The 21,095-nt window shown below is 47.6% G+C and overlaps 40 non-coding genes across 40 annotated transcripts; all 40 read right to left on the bottom strand.

Annotated features, from left to right (window-relative positions):
- Positions 1–4,610: 4,610 nt before the first annotated feature.
- Positions 4,611–4,750, bottom strand: LOC143777250 (U4 spliceosomal RNA). Its single transcript, XR_013216048.1, has one exon. It is a non-coding gene; the product is annotated as a U4 spliceosomal RNA (small nuclear RNA).
- Positions 4,751–5,025: 275 nt separating this feature from the next.
- Positions 5,026–5,166, bottom strand: LOC143777459 (U4 spliceosomal RNA). Its single transcript, XR_013216192.1, has one exon. It is a non-coding gene; the product is annotated as a U4 spliceosomal RNA (small nuclear RNA).
- A 275-nt stretch (positions 5,167–5,441) lies between these two features.
- LOC143777458 (U4 spliceosomal RNA) lies at positions 5,442–5,582 on the bottom strand. The gene has a single exon (XR_013216191.1). It is a non-coding gene; the product is annotated as a U4 spliceosomal RNA (small nuclear RNA).
- Positions 5,583–5,857: 275 nt separating this feature from the next.
- On the bottom strand, positions 5,858–5,998 carry LOC143777756 (U4 spliceosomal RNA). Its single transcript, XR_013216458.1, has one exon. It is a non-coding gene; the product is annotated as a U4 spliceosomal RNA (small nuclear RNA).
- A 275-nt stretch (positions 5,999–6,273) lies between these two features.
- Positions 6,274–6,414, bottom strand: LOC143777703 (U4 spliceosomal RNA). Its single transcript, XR_013216411.1, has one exon. It is a non-coding gene; the product is annotated as a U4 spliceosomal RNA (small nuclear RNA).
- A 275-nt stretch (positions 6,415–6,689) lies between these two features.
- Positions 6,690–6,830, bottom strand: LOC143777681 (U4 spliceosomal RNA). The gene has a single exon (XR_013216391.1). It is a non-coding gene; the product is annotated as a U4 spliceosomal RNA (small nuclear RNA).
- A 275-nt stretch (positions 6,831–7,105) lies between these two features.
- Positions 7,106–7,246, bottom strand: LOC143777232 (U4 spliceosomal RNA). Its single transcript, XR_013216037.1, has one exon. It is a non-coding gene; the product is annotated as a U4 spliceosomal RNA (small nuclear RNA).
- A 276-nt stretch (positions 7,247–7,522) lies between these two features.
- On the bottom strand, positions 7,523–7,663 carry LOC143777220 (U4 spliceosomal RNA). Its single transcript, XR_013216030.1, has one exon. It is a non-coding gene; the product is annotated as a U4 spliceosomal RNA (small nuclear RNA).
- A 275-nt stretch (positions 7,664–7,938) lies between these two features.
- On the bottom strand, positions 7,939–8,079 carry LOC143777563 (U4 spliceosomal RNA). Its single transcript, XR_013216291.1, has one exon. It is a non-coding gene; the product is annotated as a U4 spliceosomal RNA (small nuclear RNA).
- A 269-nt stretch (positions 8,080–8,348) lies between these two features.
- On the bottom strand, positions 8,349–8,489 carry LOC143777199 (U4 spliceosomal RNA). Its single transcript, XR_013216011.1, has one exon. It is a non-coding gene; the product is annotated as a U4 spliceosomal RNA (small nuclear RNA).
- Positions 8,490–8,764: 275 nt separating this feature from the next.
- Positions 8,765–8,905, bottom strand: LOC143777640 (U4 spliceosomal RNA). Its single transcript, XR_013216357.1, has one exon. It is a non-coding gene; the product is annotated as a U4 spliceosomal RNA (small nuclear RNA).
- Positions 8,906–9,180: 275 nt separating this feature from the next.
- LOC143777757 (U4 spliceosomal RNA) lies at positions 9,181–9,321 on the bottom strand. The gene has a single exon (XR_013216459.1). It is a non-coding gene; the product is annotated as a U4 spliceosomal RNA (small nuclear RNA).
- Positions 9,322–9,596: 275 nt separating this feature from the next.
- LOC143777457 (U4 spliceosomal RNA) lies at positions 9,597–9,737 on the bottom strand. Its single transcript, XR_013216190.1, has one exon. It is a non-coding gene; the product is annotated as a U4 spliceosomal RNA (small nuclear RNA).
- Positions 9,738–10,010: 273 nt separating this feature from the next.
- Positions 10,011–10,151, bottom strand: LOC143777674 (U4 spliceosomal RNA). The gene has a single exon (XR_013216386.1). It is a non-coding gene; the product is annotated as a U4 spliceosomal RNA (small nuclear RNA).
- A 275-nt stretch (positions 10,152–10,426) lies between these two features.
- Positions 10,427–10,567, bottom strand: LOC143777580 (U4 spliceosomal RNA). The gene has a single exon (XR_013216306.1). It is a non-coding gene; the product is annotated as a U4 spliceosomal RNA (small nuclear RNA).
- A 275-nt stretch (positions 10,568–10,842) lies between these two features.
- LOC143777767 (U4 spliceosomal RNA) lies at positions 10,843–10,983 on the bottom strand. The gene has a single exon (XR_013216468.1). It is a non-coding gene; the product is annotated as a U4 spliceosomal RNA (small nuclear RNA).
- A 275-nt stretch (positions 10,984–11,258) lies between these two features.
- LOC143777766 (U4 spliceosomal RNA) lies at positions 11,259–11,399 on the bottom strand. The gene has a single exon (XR_013216467.1). It is a non-coding gene; the product is annotated as a U4 spliceosomal RNA (small nuclear RNA).
- A 275-nt stretch (positions 11,400–11,674) lies between these two features.
- LOC143777765 (U4 spliceosomal RNA) lies at positions 11,675–11,815 on the bottom strand. Its single transcript, XR_013216466.1, has one exon. It is a non-coding gene; the product is annotated as a U4 spliceosomal RNA (small nuclear RNA).
- A 275-nt stretch (positions 11,816–12,090) lies between these two features.
- Positions 12,091–12,231, bottom strand: LOC143777743 (U4 spliceosomal RNA). Its single transcript, XR_013216447.1, has one exon. It is a non-coding gene; the product is annotated as a U4 spliceosomal RNA (small nuclear RNA).
- Positions 12,232–12,506: 275 nt separating this feature from the next.
- Positions 12,507–12,647, bottom strand: LOC143777456 (U4 spliceosomal RNA). The gene has a single exon (XR_013216189.1). It is a non-coding gene; the product is annotated as a U4 spliceosomal RNA (small nuclear RNA).
- Positions 12,648–12,922: 275 nt separating this feature from the next.
- Positions 12,923–13,063, bottom strand: LOC143777421 (U4 spliceosomal RNA). Its single transcript, XR_013216155.1, has one exon. It is a non-coding gene; the product is annotated as a U4 spliceosomal RNA (small nuclear RNA).
- A 273-nt stretch (positions 13,064–13,336) lies between these two features.
- Positions 13,337–13,477, bottom strand: LOC143777679 (U4 spliceosomal RNA). The gene has a single exon (XR_013216390.1). It is a non-coding gene; the product is annotated as a U4 spliceosomal RNA (small nuclear RNA).
- A 275-nt stretch (positions 13,478–13,752) lies between these two features.
- LOC143777196 (U4 spliceosomal RNA) lies at positions 13,753–13,893 on the bottom strand. The gene has a single exon (XR_013216008.1). It is a non-coding gene; the product is annotated as a U4 spliceosomal RNA (small nuclear RNA).
- A 276-nt stretch (positions 13,894–14,169) lies between these two features.
- Positions 14,170–14,310, bottom strand: LOC143777234 (U4 spliceosomal RNA). The gene has a single exon (XR_013216039.1). It is a non-coding gene; the product is annotated as a U4 spliceosomal RNA (small nuclear RNA).
- A 275-nt stretch (positions 14,311–14,585) lies between these two features.
- On the bottom strand, positions 14,586–14,726 carry LOC143777770 (U4 spliceosomal RNA). Its single transcript, XR_013216470.1, has one exon. It is a non-coding gene; the product is annotated as a U4 spliceosomal RNA (small nuclear RNA).
- Positions 14,727–15,001: 275 nt separating this feature from the next.
- LOC143777683 (U4 spliceosomal RNA) lies at positions 15,002–15,142 on the bottom strand. Its single transcript, XR_013216393.1, has one exon. It is a non-coding gene; the product is annotated as a U4 spliceosomal RNA (small nuclear RNA).
- Positions 15,143–15,417: 275 nt separating this feature from the next.
- On the bottom strand, positions 15,418–15,558 carry LOC143777455 (U4 spliceosomal RNA). The gene has a single exon (XR_013216188.1). It is a non-coding gene; the product is annotated as a U4 spliceosomal RNA (small nuclear RNA).
- Positions 15,559–15,831: 273 nt separating this feature from the next.
- On the bottom strand, positions 15,832–15,972 carry LOC143777454 (U4 spliceosomal RNA). Its single transcript, XR_013216187.1, has one exon. It is a non-coding gene; the product is annotated as a U4 spliceosomal RNA (small nuclear RNA).
- A 275-nt stretch (positions 15,973–16,247) lies between these two features.
- LOC143777758 (U4 spliceosomal RNA) lies at positions 16,248–16,388 on the bottom strand. The gene has a single exon (XR_013216460.1). It is a non-coding gene; the product is annotated as a U4 spliceosomal RNA (small nuclear RNA).
- A 269-nt stretch (positions 16,389–16,657) lies between these two features.
- Positions 16,658–16,798, bottom strand: LOC143777198 (U4 spliceosomal RNA). Its single transcript, XR_013216010.1, has one exon. It is a non-coding gene; the product is annotated as a U4 spliceosomal RNA (small nuclear RNA).
- A 275-nt stretch (positions 16,799–17,073) lies between these two features.
- Positions 17,074–17,214, bottom strand: LOC143777639 (U4 spliceosomal RNA). The gene has a single exon (XR_013216356.1). It is a non-coding gene; the product is annotated as a U4 spliceosomal RNA (small nuclear RNA).
- A 275-nt stretch (positions 17,215–17,489) lies between these two features.
- Positions 17,490–17,630, bottom strand: LOC143777682 (U4 spliceosomal RNA). The gene has a single exon (XR_013216392.1). It is a non-coding gene; the product is annotated as a U4 spliceosomal RNA (small nuclear RNA).
- Positions 17,631–17,905: 275 nt separating this feature from the next.
- On the bottom strand, positions 17,906–18,046 carry LOC143777453 (U4 spliceosomal RNA). Its single transcript, XR_013216186.1, has one exon. It is a non-coding gene; the product is annotated as a U4 spliceosomal RNA (small nuclear RNA).
- Positions 18,047–18,321: 275 nt separating this feature from the next.
- On the bottom strand, positions 18,322–18,462 carry LOC143777675 (U4 spliceosomal RNA). The gene has a single exon (XR_013216387.1). It is a non-coding gene; the product is annotated as a U4 spliceosomal RNA (small nuclear RNA).
- A 275-nt stretch (positions 18,463–18,737) lies between these two features.
- On the bottom strand, positions 18,738–18,878 carry LOC143777452 (U4 spliceosomal RNA). The gene has a single exon (XR_013216185.1). It is a non-coding gene; the product is annotated as a U4 spliceosomal RNA (small nuclear RNA).
- Positions 18,879–19,153: 275 nt separating this feature from the next.
- LOC143777751 (U4 spliceosomal RNA) lies at positions 19,154–19,294 on the bottom strand. The gene has a single exon (XR_013216454.1). It is a non-coding gene; the product is annotated as a U4 spliceosomal RNA (small nuclear RNA).
- A 275-nt stretch (positions 19,295–19,569) lies between these two features.
- On the bottom strand, positions 19,570–19,710 carry LOC143777179 (U4 spliceosomal RNA). The gene has a single exon (XR_013215993.1). It is a non-coding gene; the product is annotated as a U4 spliceosomal RNA (small nuclear RNA).
- A 275-nt stretch (positions 19,711–19,985) lies between these two features.
- LOC143777721 (U4 spliceosomal RNA) lies at positions 19,986–20,126 on the bottom strand. The gene has a single exon (XR_013216427.1). It is a non-coding gene; the product is annotated as a U4 spliceosomal RNA (small nuclear RNA).
- A 275-nt stretch (positions 20,127–20,401) lies between these two features.
- Positions 20,402–20,542, bottom strand: LOC143777216 (U4 spliceosomal RNA). The gene has a single exon (XR_013216026.1). It is a non-coding gene; the product is annotated as a U4 spliceosomal RNA (small nuclear RNA).
- A 275-nt stretch (positions 20,543–20,817) lies between these two features.
- On the bottom strand, positions 20,818–20,958 carry LOC143777752 (U4 spliceosomal RNA). Its single transcript, XR_013216455.1, has one exon. It is a non-coding gene; the product is annotated as a U4 spliceosomal RNA (small nuclear RNA).
- Positions 20,959–21,095: the final 137 nt, after the last annotated feature.

Raw genomic sequence — 21,095 nt, 5'->3', positions numbered from 1 at the left:
AAAAGCTCTTGCCTGTGGACTACTGTGAATTACTTTTCTAATGTCTAATTTTCTGCAGCTGATTGTCCGGCATATGACATGTTTACACCTCCCTAAATGGCCAAACTCCCCACACGGGGCCGTGGTATCGCGACTTGGCGCAAGCACCCGTGAGACAGCTGTTTGCCTGAAGAGGTGGGTGTGCTCGCTTTTGGTCGACGGCATTGGTACTGGGTCCCTCATTGTACAATAAAGTATCTCTGGCGGTGGTGGTGCGCACCCAACGTCAGACACACTGTTGTAACATGAGGGGCCCTGGGCCTGTACCGCCGGCCACAAGAGAGTTCACCCACCTCCAGGTCAAACATTGCTCTACCACTTCCACAGTTATCTCTCACACTCCCACCAATGTTTAGTCTATGCGCTGACATCCTTCCATACCTGCCACTGACAATACCATTGTGTTGACATGTATGATGGTACATAACATAGTCAGGGGCAGTGTCCTCTATTTACCACAGTAAATACTTTGCGCTAAATTAGTAGGTCTGAAACAACGCAGAGGATCCCACCCCTGAACCTAATGATTGCACCCTTTAGTGTCTTTGTTTTAATGCGAGACATTCACATTTATTTGTTGTTTTTTGACTACTAACTGGCAGACACTCATTACAATCGGCCTCCGTTGACCACACCACTGCTGCCCGTGTACCCCTGGAACCTATTTTACAGTGCCTACAGCCAGCCCATTTTATCATGTTAGGCCTTCGAAGCCTGTCTGCGGTCCTTCCTTCCACTAGGCCTCCACTGACCACACCACTGCTGCCCGTGTACCCCTGGAACCTATTTTACAGTGCCTACAGCCAGCCCATTTTATCATGTTAGGCCTTCGAAGCCTGTCTGCGGTCCTTCCTTCCACTAGGCCTCCACTGACCAGACCACTGCTGCCCGTGTACCCCTGGAACCTATTTTAAAGTGCCTACAGCCAGCCCATTTTATTATGTTAGGCCTTCGAAGCCTGTCTGCGGTCCCTCCTTCCACTAGGCCTCCACTGACCAGATCAATGCTGCCCGTGTACCCCTGGAACCAATTATAAAGTGCCTACAGCCAGCCCATTTTATCATGTTAGGCCTTCGAAGCCTGTCTGCGGTCCTTCCTTCCACTAGGCCTCCACTGACCAGACCACTGCTGCCCGTGTACCCCTGGAACCTATTTTAAAGTGCCTACAGCCAGCCCATTTTATTAGGTTAGGCCTTCGAAGCCTGTCTGCGGTCCCTCCTTCCACTAGGCCTCCACTGACCAGATCACTGCTGCCCGTGTACCCCTGGAACCAATTATAAAGTGCCTACAGCCAGCCCATTTTATCATGTTAGGCCTTCGAAGCCTGTCTGCGGTCCCTCCTTCCACTAGGCCTCCACTGACCAGATCACTGCTGCCCGTGTACCCCTGGAACCAATTATCAAGTTTATAAGCGTGTCCCGACGAACACTCCGGTATAAAATATCAGAAAATATAAAAATAAGTATTTTGCTTATAATAAAGAAAATACTGGAGAGATATCAAATGCATACATTTTAACATTAAAAACAAAAACACATACAACCAAAAACTGGTACAGTACCAAAATTGGCCACCAGCTACAAAAACGTTCTCCTGCAAGTAGTTAACTGAAAGGTTTTTTTCCATTGAAAACACAGATATGGCATCCACCGAGTGTTGTCCTGTCGCGTCTTCTTTATATTATTGCAAAGAAGCTGCAACTGAATAAAGCTGTGCTTCAACCTTCTGGCTTTCGGCCTATAGTATCAGATATTAAACTGCATTTGGCCTTCAACTTTGGTTACGGCCTACTAACGGTGTCTGCCCCTCCCTGGTGTTGTCCTCAACTGAATACAGCTGAGCTTCAACCTTCTGGCTCTCATTAAGTGTTTTTTAAAAAACAAAATGGTGGTTAGGGCCTACTAACGGTGTCTGACCCTCCCTGGTGTTGCCCTCAACTGAATAAAGCTGTGCTTCAACCTTCTGGCTTTCGGCCTATAGTATCAGATATTAAACTGCATTTGGCCTTCAACTTTGGTTACGGCCTACTAACGGTGTCTGCCCCTCCCTGGTGTTGCCCTCAACTGAATAAAGCTGTGCTTCAACCTTGTGGCTTTCGGCCTATAGTATCAGATATTAAACTGCATTTGGCCTTCAACTTTGGTTACGGCCTACTAACGGTGTCTGCCCCTCCCTGGTGTTGCCCTCAACTGAATAAAGCTGTGCTTCAACCTTCTGGCTCTCATTAAGTGTTTTTTAAAAAAACAAAATGGTGGTTAGGGCCTACTAACGGTGTCTGCCCCTCCCTGGTGTTGCCCTCAACTGAATAAAGCTGTGCTTCAACCTTGTGGCTTTCGGCCTATAGTATCAGATATTAAACTGCATTTGGCCTTCAACGTTGGTTACGGCCTACTAACGGTGTCTGCCCCTCCCTGGTGTTGCCCTCAACTGAATAAAGCTGTGCTTCAACCTTCTGGCTCTCATTAAGTGTTTTTTAAAAAACAAAATGGTGGTTAGGGCCTACTAACGGTGTCTGCCCCTCCCTGGTGTTGCCCTCAACTGAATAAAGCTGTGCTTCAACCTTCTGGCTTTCGGCCTATAGTATCAGATATTAAACTGCATTTGGCCTTCAACTTTGGTTACGGCCTACTAACGGTGTCTGCCCCTCCCTGGTGTTGCCCTCAACTGAATAAAGCTGTGCTTCAACCTTGTGGCTTTCGGCCTATAGTATCAGATTTTAAACTGCATTTGGCCTTCAACTTTGGTTACGGCCTACTAACGGTGTCTGGCCCTCCCTGGTGTTGCCCTCAACTGAATAAAGCTGTGCTTCAACCTTCTGGCTCTCATTAAGTGTTTTTTAAAAAACAAAATGGTGGTTAGGGCCTACTAACGGTGTCTGCCCCTCCCTGGTGTTGCCCTCAACTGAATAAAGCTGTGCTTCAACCTTCTGGCTCTCATTAAGTGTTTTAAAAAAAACAAAATGGTGGTTAGGGCCTACTAACGGTGTCTGCCCCTCCCTGGTGTTGCCCTCAACTGAATAAAGCTGTGCTTCAACCTTCTGGCTCTCATTAAGTGTTTTTTAAAAAACAAAATGGTGGTTAGGGCCTACTAACGGTGTCTGCCCCTCCCTGGTGTTGCCCTCAACTGAATAAAGCTGTGCTTCAACCTTCTGGCTCTCATTAAGTGTTTTTTAAAAAACAAAATGGTGGTTAGGGCCTACTAACGGTGTCTGACCCTCCCTGGTGTTGCCCTCAACTGAATAAAGCTGTGCTTCAACCTTGTGGCTTTCGGCCTATAGTATCAGATATTAAACTGCATTTGGCCTTCAACTTTGGTTACGGCCTACTAACGGTGTCTGCCCCTCCCTGGTGTTGCCCTCAACTGAATAAAGCTGTGCTTCAACCTTGTGGCTTTCGGCCTATAGTATCAGATATTAAACTGCATTTGGCCTTCAACTTTGGTTACGGCCTACTAACGGTGTCTGCCCCTCCCTGGTGTTGCCCTCAACTGAATAAAGCTGTGCTTCAACCTTGTGGCTTTCGGCCTATAGTATCAGATTTTAAACTGCATTTGGCCTTCAACTTTGGTTACGGCCTACTAACGGTGTCTGCCCCTCCCTGGTGTTGCCCTCAACTGAATAAAGCTGAGCTTCAACCTTATGGCTTTCGGCCTATAGTATCAGATATTAAACTGCATTTGGCCTATTAGTGTGTTTGGGCCCTTAAAACAGTGTCTGCTGCTCCTGGGTTTGCTACTCCACTCAACAAAGCAATGCCGCCTGTTTAGTCCTGTTACCAATTTTGAACTGCATTTAGCCTACTTTATTCTTTGGCCCTATATCTGTTTCCTCCTCATCCTGCCCACTGCCCAGCCACTGCTACATGAGTCTGCTGGTACATTGACCTAGACCACTACATTCCCCTTGCACTCTACACAGCCAGAATCTGACCCTGCTGAAAGTCAGGTTCCCCTTCCCGCATGTTATACCACCTTACACAGGGACAAAGAGGAAGGTGCAGATGAAAGTACAGGTTCCTTCATCAGGTGGGGGGGGCATACTCGTTGGCGACGTCACTGGCACAGGGCCCCTCAGAGTACGCAAAAGTGTCGCTGCTGGTGGGAGGCGCCCCCGCCGTGCAAACACACCGCTGTACTTTGAGGGGCCCTGTGCCAGTGCCAATGCCAACGAGTGGGCCCCCCTGCTTGCTTAGGATCACAGCACTTGCAAACTTGACATACTTACCTCTCACTGCTCCACCGCCGTGACGTAGTCCATGTTTCCTGTGCCCACTAAAACCTTGAACCAGCCCTACCCCCCACAACTTTTGCCAAATCACCCCCAATTTCCAGTGGCCAACTATTATTATAAAGTTAATTTAGATTGACAAGCTTCAGAAAACAAGAATGGATGTTTTTGGCATTAAAATGGGCACTGTAGGTGTTTTCCTGGCCTCCACTCACTGCCAGCTATGCTTCCCCATTGACTTGCATTGGGTTTCGTGTTTCGGTCGATCCCCGACTTTAAGCGATAATCGGCCGACTTCACTCGACTCGACTCTGGACAAAATCGGGTTTCCCAAAACCCGACTCGATCTTAAAAAAATGAAAGTCGCTCAACCTTACTGACTATATTTCAAGACATCATGGCAGGGTATTGGAAAAAGTTTTCAATTAGCAAAAATCACGCCTCGGTTAGACCTCATGGGCTACGATATTGCCACTGCGCAAAGTTGAAAGAAGTTGGGCGACTAGGAATTCCCGCTTCCAAGGAAGAGCTTATTTAAGTCATGGTGAGATCCATTTGACCACTGGCCCTCCCGCACTGCTTCAAGGTGTCGACAGTGTAAGGGCTCAGGGAAGACATCATTTTTGCCCATTACAGCCAGACCAGCTCACTTTCTCCTTCTGCTCCAGGCATAAACCATCAATACATTGCTGTGGGAAGCGAGGATTCTCCTCCACACTGGGAGAAGCTAAGACTCTGTCATTTGCATACCATGGATGAAGCCTCCTGAGAGACCAGCAAAAATTGCCAATGCTGACTATATTTCAAGTCATCATGGCGGGGTATTGGGAAAAGTTTTCAATTAGCAATAATCACGCCTCGGTTAGACCTCATGGGCTACGATATTGCCACTGCGCAAAGTTGAAGGAAGTTGGGCGACTAGGAATTCCCGCTTCCAAGGAAGAGCTTATTTAAGTCATGGTGAGATCCATTTGACCACTGGCTCCCCCGCACTGCTTCAAGGTGTCGACAGTGTAAGGGCTCAGGGAAGACATCATTTTTGCCCATTACAGCCAGACCAGCTCACTTTCTCCTTCTGCTCCAGGCATAAACCATCAATACATTGCTGTGGGAAGCGAGGATTCTCCTCCACACTGGGAGGAGCTAAGACTCTGTCATTTGCATACCATGGATGAAGCCTCCTGAGAGACCAGCAAAAATTGCCAATGCTGACTATATTTCAAGTCATCATGGCGGGGTATTGGGAAAAGTTTTCAATTAGCAATAATCACGCCTCGGTTAGACCTCATGGGCTACGATATTGCCACTGCGCAAAGTTGAAGGAAGTTGGGCGACTAGGAATTCCCGCTTCCAAGGAAGAGCTTATTTAAGTCATGGTGAGATCCATTTGACCACTGGCCCTCCCGCACTGCTTCAAGGTGTCGACAGTGTAAGGGCTCAGGGAAGACATAATTTTTGCCCATTACAGCCAGACCAGCTCACTTTCTCCTTCTGCTCCAGGCATCAACCATCAATACATTGCTGTGGGAAGCGAGGATTCTCCTCCACACTGGGAGGAGCTAAAACTCTGTCATTTGCATACCATGGATGAAGCCTCCTGAGAGACCAGCAAAAATTGCCAATGCTGACTATATTTCAAGACATCATGGCGGGGTATTGGAAAAAGTTTTCAATTAGCAATAATCACACCTCGGTTAGACCTCATGGGCTACGATATTGCCACTGCGCAAAGTTGAAGGAAGTTGGGCGACTAGGAATTCCCGCTTCCAAGGAAGAGCTTATTTAAGTCATGGTGAGATTCATTTGACCACTGGCCCCCCCGCACTGCTTCAAGGTGTCGACAGTGTAAGGGCTCAGGGAAGACATCATTTTTGCCCATTACAGCCAGACCAGCTCACTTTCTCCTTCTGCTCCAGGCATAAACCATCAATACATTGCTGTGGGAAGCGAGGATTCTCCTCCACACTGGGAGGAGCTAAGACTCTGTCATTTGCATACCATGGATGAAGCCTCCAGAGAGACCATCAAAAATTGCTAATGCTGACTATATTTCAAGTCATCATGGCGGGGTATTGGGAAAAGTTTTCAATTAGCAATAATCACGCCTCGGTTAGACCTCATGGGCTACGATATTGCCACTGCGCAAAGTTGAAGGAAGTTGGGCGACTAGGAATTCCCGCTTCCAAGGAAGAGCTTATTTAAGTCATGGTGAGATCCATTTGACCACTGGCCCTCCCGCACTGCTTCAAGGTGTCGACAGTGTAAGGGCTCAGGGAAGACATCATTTTTGCCCATTACAGCCAGACCAGCTCACTTTCGCCTTCTGCTCCAGGCATCAACCATCAATACATTGCTGTGGGAAGCGAGGATTCTCCTCCACACTGGGAGGAGCTAAAACTCTGTCATTTGCATACCATGGATGAAGCCTCCTGAGAGACCAGCAAAAATTGCCAATGCTGACTATATTTCAAGACATCATGGCGGGGTATTGGAAAAAGTTTTCAATTAGCAATAATCACGCCTCGGTTAGACCTCATGGGCTACGATATTGCCACTGCGCAAAGTTGAAGGAAGTTGGGCGACTAGGAATTCCCGCTTCCAAGGAAGAGCTTATTTAAGTCATGGTGAGATCCATTTGACCACTGGCCCTCCCGCACTGCTTCAAGGTGTCGACAGTGTAAGGGCTCAGGGAAGACATCATTTTTGCCCATTACAGCCAGACCAGCACACTTTCTCCTTCTGCTCCAGGCATAAACCATCAATACATTGCTGTGGGAAGCGAGGATTCTCCTCCACACTGGGAGGAGCTAAGACTCTGTCATTTGCATACCATGGATGAAGCCTCCTGAGAGACCAGCAAAAATTGCCAATGCTGACTATATTTCAAGTCATCAAGGTGGGGTATTGGGAAAAGTTTTCAATTAGCAATAATCACGCCTCGGTTAGACCTCCTGGGCTACGATATTGCCACTGCGTAAAGTTGAAGGAAGTTGGGCAACTAGGAATTCCCGCTTCCAAGGAAGAGCTTATTTAAGTCATGGTGAGATCCATTTGACCACTGCCTCCCCCCGCACTGCTTCAAGGTGTCGACAGTGTAAGGGCTCAGGGAAGACATCATTTTTGCCCATTACAGCCAGACCAGCTCACTTTCTCCTTCTGCTCCAGGCATAAACCATCAATACATTGCTGTGGGAAGCGAGGATTCTCCTCCACACTGGGAGGAGCTAAGACTCTGTCATTTGCATACCATGGATGAAGCCTTCTGAGAGACCAGCAAAAATTGCCAATTCTGACTATATTTCAAGTCATCATGGCAGGGTATTGGGAAAAGTTTTCAATTAGCAATAATCACGCCTCGGTTAGACCTCATGGGCTACGATATTGCCACTGCGCAAAGTTGAAGGAAGTTGGGCGACTAGGAATTCCCGCTTCCAAGGAAGAGCTTATTTAAGTCATGGTGAGATCCATTTGACCACTGGCCCTCCCGCACTGCTTCAAGGTGTCGACAGTGTAAGGGCTCAGGGAAGACATCATTTTTGCCCATTACAGACAGACCAGCTCACTTTCTCCTTCTGCTCCAGGCATAAACCATCAATACATTGCTGTGGGAAGCGAGGATTCTCCTCCACACTGGGAGGAGCTAAGACTCTGTCATTTGCATACCATGGATGAAGCCTCCTGAGAGAACAGCAAAAATTGCCAATGCTGACTATATTTCAAGTCATCATGGCGGGGTATTGGGAAAAGTTTTCAATTAGCAATAATCACGCCTCGGTTAGACCTCATGGGCTACGATATTGCCACTGCGCAAAGTTGAAGGAAATTGGGCGACTAGGAATTCCCGCTTCCAAGGAAGAGCTTATTTAAGTCATGGTGAGATCCATTTGACCACTGGCCCTCCTGCACTGCTTCAAGGTGTCGACAGTGTAAGGGCTCAGGGAAGACATCATTTTTGCCCATTACAGCCAGACCAGCTCACTTTCTCCTTCTGCTCCAGGCATAAACCATCAATACATTGCTGTGGGAAGCGAGGAACCACACTGGGAGGAGCTAACACTCTGTCATTTGCATACCATGGATGAAGCCTCCTGCGAGAACAGCAAAAATTGCCAATGCTGACTATATTTCAAGTCATCATGGCGGGGTATTGGGAAAAGTTTTCAATTAGCAATAATCATGCCTCGGTTAGATCTCATGGGCTACGATATTACCACTGCGCAAAGTTGAAGGAAGTTGGGCGACTAGGAATTCCCGCTGCCAAGGAAGAGCTTATTTAAGTCATGGTGAGATCCATTTGACCACTGGCCCTCCCGCACTGCTTCAAGGTGTCGACAGTGTAAGGGCTCAGGGAAGACATCATTTTTGCCCATTACAGCCAGACCAGCTCACTTTCTCCTTCTGCTCCAGGCATAAACCATCAATACATTGCTGTGGGAAGCAAGGATTCTCCTCCACACTGGGAGGAGCTAAGACTCTGTCATTTGCATACCATGGATGAAGCCTCCTGAGAGACCAGCAAAAATTGCCAATGCTGACTATATTTCAAGTCATCATGGCGGGGTATTGGGAAAAGTTTTCAATTAGCAATAATCACGCCTCGGTTAGACCTCATGGGCTACGATATTGCCACTGCGCAAAATTGAAGGAAGTTGGGCGACTAGGAATTCCCGCTTCCAAGGAAGAGCTTATTTAAGTCATGGTGAGACCCATTTGACCACTGGCCCTCCCGCACTGCTTCAAGGTGTCGACAGTGTAAGGGCTCAGGGAAGACATCATTTTTGCCCATTACAGCCAGACCAGCTCACTTTTTCCTTCTGCTCCAGGCATAAACCATCAATACATTGCTGTGGGAAGCGAGGATTCTCCTCCACACTGGGAGGAGCTAAGACTCTGTCATTTGCATACCATGGATGAAGCCTCCTGAGAGACCAGCAAAAATTGCCAATGCTGACTATATTTCAAGTCATCATGGCGGGGTATTGGGAAAAGATTTCAATTAGCAATAATCACACCTCGGTTAGACCTCATGGGCTACGATATTGCCACTGCGCAAAGTTGAAGGAAGTTGGGCGACTAGGAATTCCCGCTTCCAAGGAAGAGCTTATTTAAGTCATGGTGAGATCCATTTGACCACTGGCCCTCCCGCACTGCTTCAAGGTGTCGACAGTGTAAGGGCTCAGGGAAGACATCATTTTTGCCCATTACAGCCAAACCAGCTCACTTTCTCCTTCTGCTCCAGGCATAAACCATCAATACATTGCTGTGGGAAGTGAGGATTCTCCTCCACACTGGGAGGAGCTAAGACTCTGTCTTTTGCATACCATGGATGAAGCCTCCTGAGAGACCAGCAAAAATTGCCAATGCTGACTATATTTCAAGTCATCATGGCGGGGTATTGGGAAAAGTTTTCAATTAGCAATAATCACGCCTCGGTTAGACCTCATGGGCTACGATATTGCCACTGCGCAAAGTTGAAGAAATGGGCGACTATGAATTCCAGCTTCCAAGGAAGAGCTTATTTAAGTCATGGTGAGATCCATTTGACCACTGGCCCTCCCGCACTGCTTCAAGGTGTCGACAGTGTAAGGGCTCAGGGAAGACATCATTTTTGCCCATTACAGCCAGACCAGCTCACTTTCTCCTTCTGCTCCAGGCATAAACCATCAATACATTGCTGTGGGAAGCGAGGATTCTCCTCCACACTGGGAGGAGCTAAGACTCTGTCATTTGCATACCATGGATGAAGCCTCCTGAGAGACCAGCAAAAATTGCCAATGCTGACTATATTTCAAGTCATCATGGCGGGGTATTGGGAAATGTTTTCAATTAGCAATAATCACGCCTCGGTTAGACCTCATGGGCTACGATATTGCCACTGCGCAAAGTTGAAGGAAGTTGGGCGACTAGGAATTCCCGCTTCCAAGGAAGAGCTTATTTAAGTCATGGTGAGATCCATTTGACCACTGGCCCTCCCGCACTGCTTCAAGGTGTCGACAGTGTAAGGGCTCAGGGAAGACATCATTTTTGCCCATTACAGCCAGACCAGCTCACTTTCTCCTTCTGCTCCAGGCATAAACCATCAATACATTGCTGTGGGAAGCGAGGATTCTCCTCCACACTGGGAGGAGCTAAGACTCTGTCATTTGCATACCATGGATGAAGCCTCCTGAGAGACCAGCAAAAATTGCCAATGCTGACTATATTTCAAGTCATCATGGCGAGGTATTGGGAAAAGTTTTCAATTAGCAATAATCACGCCTCGGTTAGACCTCATGGGCTACGATATTGCCACTGCGCAAAGTTGAAGGAAGTTGGGCGACTAGGAATTCCCGCTTCCAAGGAAGAGCTTATTTAAGTCATGGTGAGATCCATTTGACCACTGGCCCTCCCGCACTGCTTCAAGGTGTCGACAGTGTAAGGGCTCAGGGAAGACATCATTTTTGCCCATTACAGCCAGACCAGCTCACTTTCTCCTTCTGCTCCAGGCATAAACCATCAATACATTGCTGTGGGAAGCGAGGATTCTCCTCCACACTGGGAGGAGCTAAGACTCTGTCATTTGCATACCATGGATGAAGCCTCCTGAAAGACCAGCAAAAATTGCCAATGCTGACTATATTTCAAGTCATCATGGCAGGGTATTGGGAAAAGTTTTCAATTAGCAATAATCACGCCTCGGTTAGACCTCAAGGGCTACGATATTGCCACTGCGCAAAGTTGAAGGAAGTTGGGCGACAAGGAATTCCCGCTTCCAAGGAAGAGCTTATTTAAGTCATGGTGAGATCCATTTGACCACTGGCCCTCCCGCACTGCTTCAAGGTGTCGACAGTGTAAGGGCTCAGGGAAGACATCATTTTTGCCCATTACAGCCAGACCAGCTCACTTTCTCCTTCTGCTCCAGGCATAAACCATCAATACATTGCTGTGGGAAGCGAGGATTCTCCTCCACACTGGGAGGAGCTAAGACTCTGTCATTTGCATACCATGGATGAAGCCTCCTGAAAGACCAGCAAAAATTGCCAATGCTGACTATATTTCAAGTCATCATGGCAGGGTATTGGGAAAAGTTTTCAATTAGCAATAATCACGCCTCGGTTAGACCTCAAGGGCTACGATATTGCCACTGCGCAAAGTTGAAGGAAGTTGGGCGACAAGGAATTCCCGCTTCCAAGGAAGAGCTTATTTAAGTCATGGTGAGATCCATTTGACCACTGGCCCTCCCGCACTGCTTCAAGGTGTCGACAGTGTAAGGGCTCAGGGAAGACATCATTTTTGCCCATTACAGCCAGACCAGCTCACTTTCTCCTTCTGCTCCAGGCATAAACCATCAATACATTGCTGTGGGAAGCGAGGATTCTCCTCCACACTGGGAGGAGCTAAGACTCTGTCATTTGCATACCATGGATGAAGCCTCCTGAAAGACCAGCAAAAATTGCCAATGCTGACTATATTTCAAGTCATCATGGCAGGGTATTGGGAAAAGTTTTCAATTAGCAATAATCACGCCTCGGTTAGACCTCAAGGGCTACGATATTGCCACTGCGCAAAGTTGAAGGAAGTTGGGCGACAAGGAATTCCCGCTTCCAAGGAAGAGCTTATTTAAGTCATGGTGAGATCCATTTGACCACTGGCCCTCCCGCACTGCTTCAAGGTGTCGACAGTGTAAGGGCTCAGGGAAGACATCATTTTTGCCCATTACAGCCAGACCAGCTCACTTTCTCCTTATGCTCCAGGCATAAACCATCAATACATTGCTGTGGGAAGCGAGGATTCTCCTCCACACTGGGAGGAGCTAAGACTCTGTCATTTGCATACCATGGATGAAGCCTCCTGAGAGACCAGCAAAAATTGCCAATGCTGACTATATTTCAAGTCATCATGGCGGGGTATTGGGAAAAGTTTTCAATTAGCAATAATCACGTCTCGGTTAGACCTCATGGGCTACGATATTGCCACTGCGCAAAGTTGAAGGAAGTTGGGCGACTAGGAATTCCCGCTTCCAAGGAAGAGCTTATTTAAGTCATGGTGAGATCCATTTGACCACTGGCCCTCCCGCACTGCTTCAAGGTGTCGACAGTGTAAGGGCTCAGGGAAGACATCATTTTTGCCCATTACAGCCAGACCAGCTCACTTTCTCCTTCCGCTCCAGGCATAAACCATCAATACATTGCTGTGGGAAGTGAGGACTCTCCTCCACACTGGGAGGAGCTAAGACTCTGTCTTTTGCATACCATGGATGAAGCCTCCTGAGAGACCAGCAAAAATTGCCAATGCTGACTATATTTCAAGTCATCATGGCGGGGTATTGGGAAAAGTTTTCAATTAGCAATAATCACGCCTCGGTTAGACCTCATGGGCTACGATATTGCCACTGCGCAAAGTTGAAGGAAGTTGGGCGACTAGGAATTCCCGCTTCCAAGGAAGAGCTTATTTAAGTCATGGTGAGATCCATTTGACCACTGGCCCTCCCGCACTGCTTCAAGGTGTCGACAGTGTAAGGGCTCAGGGAAGACATCATTTTTGCCCATTACAGCCAGACCAGCTCACTTTCTCCTTTTGCTCCAGGCATAAACCATCAATACATTGCTGTGGGAAGTGAGGATTCTCCTCCACACTGGGAGGAGCTAAGACTCTGTCTTTTGCATACCATGGATGAAGCCTCTTGAGAGACCAGCAAAAATTGCCAATGCTGACTATATTTCAAGTCATCATGGCGGGGTATTGGGAAAAGTTTTCAATTAGCAATAATCACGCCTCGGTTAGACCTCATGGGCTACGATATTGCCACTGCGCAAAGTTGAAGAAATGGGCGACTAGGAATTCCAGCTTCCGAGGAAGAGCTTATTTAAGTCATGGTGAGATCCATTTGACCACTGGCCCTCCCGCACTGCTTCAAGGTGTCGACAGTGTAAGGGCTCAGGGAAGACATCATTTTTGCCCATTACAGCCAGACCAGCTCACTTTCTCCTTCTGCTCCAGGCATAAACCATCAATACATTGCTGTTGGAAGCGAGGATTCTCCTCCACACTGGGAGGAGCTAAAACTCTGTCATTTGCATACCATGGATGAAGCCTCCTGAGAGACCAGCAAAAATTGCCAATGCTGACTATATTTCAAGACATCATGGCGGGGTATTGGAAAAAGTTTTCAATTAGCAATAATCACGCCTCGGTTAGACCTCATGGGCTACGATATTGCCACTGCGCAAAGTTGAAGGAAGTTGGGCGACTAGGAATTCCCGCTTCCAAGGAAGAGCTTATTTAAGTCATGGTGAGATCCATTTGACCACTGGCCCTCCCGCACTGCTTCAAGGTGTCGACAGTGTAAGGGCTCAGGGAAGACATCATTTTTGCCCATTACAGCCAGACCAGCACACTTTCTCCTTCTGCTCCAGGCATAAACCATCAATACATTGCTGTGGGAAGCGAGGATTCTCCTCCACACTGGGAGGAGCTAAGACTCTGTCATTTGCATACCATGGATGAAGCCTCCTGAGAGACCAGCAAAAATTGCCAATGCTGACTATATTTCAAGTCATCAAGGTGGGGTATTGGGAAAAGTTTTCAATTAGCAATAATCACGCCTCGGTTAGACCTCATGGGCTACGATATTGCCACTGCGTAAAGTTGAAGGAAGTTGGGCAACTAGGAATTCCCGCTTCCAAGGAAGAGCTTATTTAAGTCATGGTGAGATCCATTTGACCACTGCCTCCCCCCGCACTGCTTCAAGGTGTCGACAGTGTAAGGGCTCAGGGAAGACATCATTTTTGCCCATTACAGCCAGACCAGCTCACTTTCTCCTTCTGCTCCAGGCATAAACCATCAATACATTGCTGTGGGAAGCGAGGATTCTCCTCCACACTGGGAGGAGCTAAGACTCTGTCATTTGCATACCATGGATGAAGCCTTCTGAGAGACCAGCAAAAATTGCCAATTCTGACTATATTTCAAGTCATCATGGCGGGGTATTGGGAAAAGTTTTCAATTAGCAATAATCATGCCTCGGTTAGATCTCATGGGCTACGATATTACCACTGCGCAAAGTTGAAGGAAGTTGGGCGACTAGGAATTCCCGCTGCCAAGGAAGAGCTTATTTAAGTCATGGTGAGATCCATTTGACCACTGGCCCTCCCGCACTGCTTCAAGGTGTCGACAGTGTAAGGGCTCAGGGAAGACATCATTTTTGCCCATTACAGCCAGACCAGCTCACTTTCTCCTTCTGCTCCAGGCATAAACCATCAATACATTGCTGTGGGAAGCAAGGATTCTCCTCCACACTGGGAGGAGCTAAGACTCTGTCATTTGCATACCATGGATGAAGCCTCCTGAGAGACCAGAAAAAATTGCCAATGCTGACTATATTTCAAGTCATCATGGCGGGGTATTGGGAAAAGTTTTCAATTAGCAATAATCACGCCTCGGTTAGACCTCATGGGCTACGATATTGCCACTGCGCAAAATTGAAGGAAGTTGGGCGACTAGGAATTCCCGCTTCCAAGGAAGAGCTTATTTAAGTCATGGTGAGACCCATTTGACCACTGGCCCTCCCGCACTGCTTCAAGGTGTCGACAGTGTAAGGGCTCAGGGAAGACATCATTTTTGCCCATTACAGCCAGACCAGCTCACTTTTTCCTTCTGCTCCAGGCATAAACCATCAATACATTGCTGTGGGAAGCGAGGATTCTCCTCCACACTGGGAGGAGCTAAGACTCTGTCATTTGCATACCATGGATGAAGCCTCCTGAGAGACCAGCAAAAATTGCCAATGCTGACTATATTTCAAGTCATCATGGCGGGGTATTGGGAAAAGATTTCAATTAGCAATAATCACGCCTCGGTTAGACCTCATGGGCTACGATATTGCCACTGCGCAAAGTTGAAGGAAGTTGGGCGACTAGGAATTCCCGCTTCCAAGGAAGAGCTTATTTAAGTCATGGTGAGATCCATTTGACCACTGGCCCTCCCGCACTGCTTCAAGGTGTCGACAGTGTAAGGGCTCAGGGAAGACATCATTTTTGCCCATTACAGCCAGACCAGCTCACTTTCTCCTTCTGCTCCAGGCATAAACCATCAATACATTGCTGTGGGAAGTGAGGATTCTCCTCCACACTGGGAGGAGCTAAGACTCTGTCTTTTGCATACCATGGATGAAGCCTCCTGAGAGACCAGCAAAAATTGCCAATGCTGACTATATTTCAAGTCATCATGGCGGGGTATTGGGAAAAGTTTTCAATTAGCAATAATCACGCCTCGGTTAGACCTCATGGGCTACGATATTGCCACTGCGCAAAGTTGAAGAAATGGGCGACTATGAATTCCAGCTTCCAAGGAAGAGCTTATTTAAGTCATGGTGAGATCCATTTGACCACTGGCCCTCCCGCACTGCTTCAAGGTGTCGACAGTGTAAGGGCTCAGGGAAGACATCATTTTTGCCCATTACAGCCAGACCAGCTCACTTTCTCCTTCTGCTCCAGGCATAAACCATCAATACATTGCTGTGGGAAGCGAGGATTCTCCTCCACACTGGGAGGAGCTAAGACTCTGTCATTTGCATACCATGGATGAAGCCTCCTGAGAGACCAGCAAAAATTGCCAATGCTGACTATATTTCAAGTCATCATGGCGGGGTATTGGGAAAAGTTTTCAATTAGCAATAATCACGCCTCGGTTAGACCTCATGGGCTACGATATTGCCACTGCGCAAAGTTGAAGGAAGTTGGGCGACTAGGAATTCCCGCTTCCAAGGAAGAGCTTATTTAAGTCATGGTGAGATCCATTTGACCACTGGCCCTCCCGCACTGCTTCAAGGTGTCGACAGTGTAAGGGCTCAGGGAAGACATCATTTTTGCCCATTACAGCCAGACCAGCTCACTTTCTCCTTCTGCTCCAGGCATAAACCATCAATACATTGCTGTGGGAAGCGAGGATTCTCCTCCACACTGGGAGGAGCTAAGACTCTGTCATTTGCATACCATGGATGAAGCCTCCTGAGAGACCAGCAAAATTTGCCAATGCTGACTATATTTCAAGTCATCAAGGCGGGGTATTGGGAAAAGTTTTCAATTAGCAATAATCACGCCTCGGTTAGACCTCATGGGCTACGATATTGCCACTGCGCAAAGTTGAAGGAAATTGGGCGACTAGGAATTCCCGCTTCCAAGGAAGAGCTTATTTAAGTCATGGTGAGATCCATTTGACCACTGGCCCTCCTGCACTGCTTCAAGGTGTCGACAGTGTAAGGGCTCAGGGAAGACATCATTTTTGCCCATTACAGCCAGACCAGCTCACTTTCTCCTTCTGCTCCAGGCATAAACCATCAATACATTGCTGTGGGAAGCGAGGAACCACACTGGGAGGAGCTAACACTCTGTCATTTGCATACCATGGATGAAGCCTCCTGCGAGAACAGCAAAAATTGCCAATGCTGACTATATTTCAAGTCATCATGGCGGGGTATTGGGAAAAGTTTTCAATTAGCAATAATCATGCCTCGGTTAGATCTCATGGGCTACGATATTACCACTGCGCAAAGTTGAAGGAAGTTGGGCGACTAGGAATTCCCGCTGCCAAGGAAGAGCTTATTTAAGTCATGGTGAGATCCATTTGACCACTGGCCCTCCCGCACTGCTTCAAGGTGTCGACAGTGTAAGGGCTCAGTGAAGACATCATTTTTGCCCATTACAGCCAGACCAGCTCACTTTCTCCTTCTGCTCCAGGCATAAACCATCAATACATTGCTGTGGGAAGCAAGAATTCTCCTCCACACTGGGAGGAGCTAAGACTCTGTCATTTGCATACCATGGATGAAGCCTCCTGAGAGACCAGCAAAAATTGCCAATGCTGACTATATTTCAAGTCATCATGGCGGGGTATTGGGAAAAGTTTTCAATTAGCAATAATCACGCCTCGGTTAGACCTCATGGGCTACGATATTGCCACTGCGCAAAATTGAAGGAAGTTGGGCGACTAGGAATTCCCGCTTCCAAGGAAGAGCTTATTTAAGTCATGGTGAGACCCATTTGACCACTGGCCCTCCCGCACTGCTTCAAGGTGTCGACAGTGTAAGGGCTCAGGGAAGACATCATTTTTGCCCATTACAGCCAGACCAGCTCACTTTTTCCTTCTGCTCCAGGCATAAACCATCAATACATTGCTGTGGGAAGCGAGGATTCTCCTCCACACTGGGAGGAGCTAAGACTCTGTCATTTGCATACCATGGATGAAGCCTCCTGAGAGACCAGCAAAAATTGCCAATGCTGACTATATTTCAAGTCATCATGGCGGGGTATTGGGAAAAGATTTCAATTAGCAATAATCACGCCTCGGTTAGACCTCATGGGCTACGATATTGCCACTGCGCAAAGTTGAAGGAAGTTGGGCGACTAGGAATTCCCGCTTCCAAGGAAGAGCTTATTTAAGTCATGGTGAGATCCATTTGACCACTGGCCCTCCCGCACTGCTTCAAGGTGTCGACAGTGTAAGGGCTCAGGGAAGACATCATTTTTGCCCATTACAGCCAGACCAGCTCACTTTCTCCTTCTGCTCCAGGCATAAACCATCAATACATTGCTGTGGGAAGCGAGGATTCTCCTCCACACTGGGAGGAGCTAAGACTCTGTCATTTGCATACCATGGATGAAGCCTCCTGAGAGACCAGCAAAAATTGCCAATGCTGACTATATTTCAAGTCATCATGGCGGGGTATTGGGAAAAGTTTTCAATTAGCAATAATCACGCCTCGGTTAGACCTCATGGGCTACGATATTGCCACTGCGCAAAGTTGAAGGAAGTTGGGCGACTAGGAATTCCCGCTTCCAAGGAAGAGCTTATTTAAGTCATGGTGAGATCCATTTGACCACTGGCCCTCCCGCACTGCTTCAAGGTGTCGACAGTGTAAGGGCTCAGGGAAGACATCATTTTTGCCCATTACAGCCAGACCAGCTCACTTTCTCCTTCTGCTCCAGGCATAAACCATCAATACATTGCTGTGGGAAGTGAGGATTCTCCTCCACACTGGGAGGAGCTAAGACTCTGTCATTTGCATACCATGGATGAAGCCTCCTGAGAGACCAGCAAAAATTGCCAATGCTGACTATATTTCAAGTCATCATGGCGGGGTATTGGGAAAAGTTTTCAATTAGCAATAATCACGCCTCAGTTAGACCTCATGGGCTACGATATTGCCACTGCGCAAAGTTGAAGGAAGTTGGGCGACTAGGAATTCCCGCTTCCAAGGAAGAGCTTATTTAAGTCATGGTGAGATCCATTTGACCACTGGCCCTCCCGCACTGCTTCAAGTTGTCGACAGTGTAAGGGCTCAGGGAAGACATCATTTTTGCCCATTACAGCCAGACCAGCTCACTTTCTCCTTCTGCTCCAGGCATAAACCATCAATACATTGCTGTGGGAAGCGAGGATTCTCCTCCACACTGGGAGGAGCTAAGACTCTGTCATTTGCATACCATGGATGAAGCCTCCTGAGAGACCAGCAAAAATTGCCAATGCTGACTATATTTCAAGTCATCATGGCGGGGTATTGGGAAAAGTTTTCAATTAGCAATAATCACGCCTCGGTTAGACCTCATGGGCTACGATATTGCCACTGCGCAAAGTTGAAGGAAGTTGGGCGACTAGGAATTCCCGCTTCCAAGGAAGAGCTTATTTAAGTCATGGTGAGATCCATTTGACCACTGGCCCTCCCGCACTGCTTCAAGGTGTCGACAGTGTAAGGGCTCAGGGAAGACATCATTTTTGCCCATTACAGCCAGACCAGCTCACTTTCTCCTTCTGCTCCAGGCATAAACCATCAATACATTGCTGTGGGAAGTGAGGATTCTCCTCCACACTGGGAGGAGCTAAGACTCTGTCATTTGCATACCATGGATGAAGCCTCCTGAGAGACCAGCAAAAATTGCCAATGCTGACTATATTTCAAGTCATCATGGCGGGGTATTGGGAAAAGTTTTCAATTAGCAATAATCACGCCTCAGTTAGACCTCATGGGCTACAATATTGCCACTGCGCAAAGTTGAAGGAAGTTGGGCGACTAGGAATTCCCGCTTCCAAGGAAGAGCTTATTTAAGTCATGGTGAGATCCATTTGACCACTGGCCCTCCCGCACTGCTTCAAGGTGTCGACAGTGTAAGGGCTCAGGGAAGACATCATTTTTGCCCATTACAGCCAGACCAGCTCATTTTCTCCTTCTGCTCCAGGCATAAACCATCAATACATTGCTGTGGGAAGCGAGGATTCTCCTCCACACTGGGAGGAGCTAAGACTCTGTCATTTGCATACCATGGATGAAGCCTCCTGAGAGACCAGCAAAATTTGCCAATGCTGACTATATTTCAAGTCATCAAGGCGGGGTATTGGGAAAAGTTTTCAATTAGCAATAATCACGCCTCGGTTAGACCTCATGGGCTACGATATCGCCACTGCGCAAAGTTGAAGGAAGCTGGGCGACTAGGAATTCCCGCTTCCAAGGAAGAGCTTATTTAAGTCATGGTGAGATCCATTTGACCACTGGCCCTCCAGCACTGCTTCAAGGTGTCGACAGTGTAAGGGCTCAGGGAAGACATCATTTTTGCCCATTACAGCCAGACCAGCTCACTTTCTCCTTCTGCTCCAGGCATAAACCATCAATACATTGCTGTGGGAAGCGAGGATTCTCCTCCACACTGGGAGGAGCTAAGACTCTGTCATTTGCATACCATGGATGAAGCCTCCTGAGAGACCAGCAAAAATTGCCAATGCTGACTATATTTCAAGTCATCATGGCAGGGTATTGGGAAAAGTTTTCAATTAGCAATAATCACGCCTCGGTTAGACCTCAAGGGCTACGATATTGCCACTGCGCAAAGTTGAAGGAAGTTGGGCGACAAGGAATTCCCGCTTCCAAGGAAGAGCTTATTTAAGTCATGGTGAGATCCATTTGACCAATGGCCCTCCCGCACTGCTTCAAGGTGTCGACAGTGTAAGGGCTCAGGGAAGACATCATTTTTGCCCATTACAGCCAGACCAGCTCACTTTCTCCTTCTGCTCCAGGTATAAACCATCAATCCATTGCTGTGGGAAGCGAGGATTCTCCTCCACACTGGGAGGAGCTAAGACTCTGTCATTTGCATACCATGGATGAAGCCTCCTGAGAGACCAGCAAAAATTGCCAATGCTGACTATATTTCAAGTCATCATGGCGGGGTATTGGGAAAAGTTTTTAATTAGCAATAATCACGCCTCGGTTAGATCTCATGGGCTACGATATTGCCACTGCGCAAAGTTGAAGGAAGTTGGGCGACTAGGAATTCCCGCTTCCAAGGAAGAGCTTATTTAAGTCATGGTGAGATCCATTTGACCACTGGCCCTCCCGCACTGCTTCAAGGTGTCGACAGTGTAAGGGCTCAGGGAAGACATCATTTTTGCCCATTACAGCCAGACCAGCTCACTTTCTCCTTCTGCTCCAGGCATAAACCATCAATACATTGCTGTGGGAAGTGAGGATTCTCCTCCACACTGGGAGGAGCTAAGACTCTGTCATTTGCATACCATGGATGAAGCCTCCTGAGAGACCAGCAAAAATTGCCAATGCTGACTATATTTCAAGTCATCATGGCGGGGTATTGGGAAAAGTTTTCAATTAGCAATAATCACACCTCAGTTAGACCTCATGGGCTACGATATTGCCACTGCGCAAAGTTGAAGGAAGTTGGGCGACTAGGAATTCCCGCTTCCAAGGAAGAGCTTATTTAAGTCATGGTGAGATCCATTTGACCACTGGCCCTCCTGCACTGCTTCAAGGTGTCGACAGTGTAAGGGCTCAGGGAAGACATCATTT

Source organism: Ranitomeya variabilis, chromosome 5 (genome assembly GCF_051348905.1).
Source record: "Ranitomeya variabilis isolate aRanVar5 chromosome 5, aRanVar5.hap1, whole genome shotgun sequence".
Lineage (NCBI taxonomy): Eukaryota > Metazoa > Chordata > Amphibia > Anura > Dendrobatidae > Ranitomeya > Ranitomeya variabilis.
The sequence above is the reverse complement of the archived record's forward strand: the minus strand, read 5'-3'. Positions and strand labels throughout refer to the sequence as shown.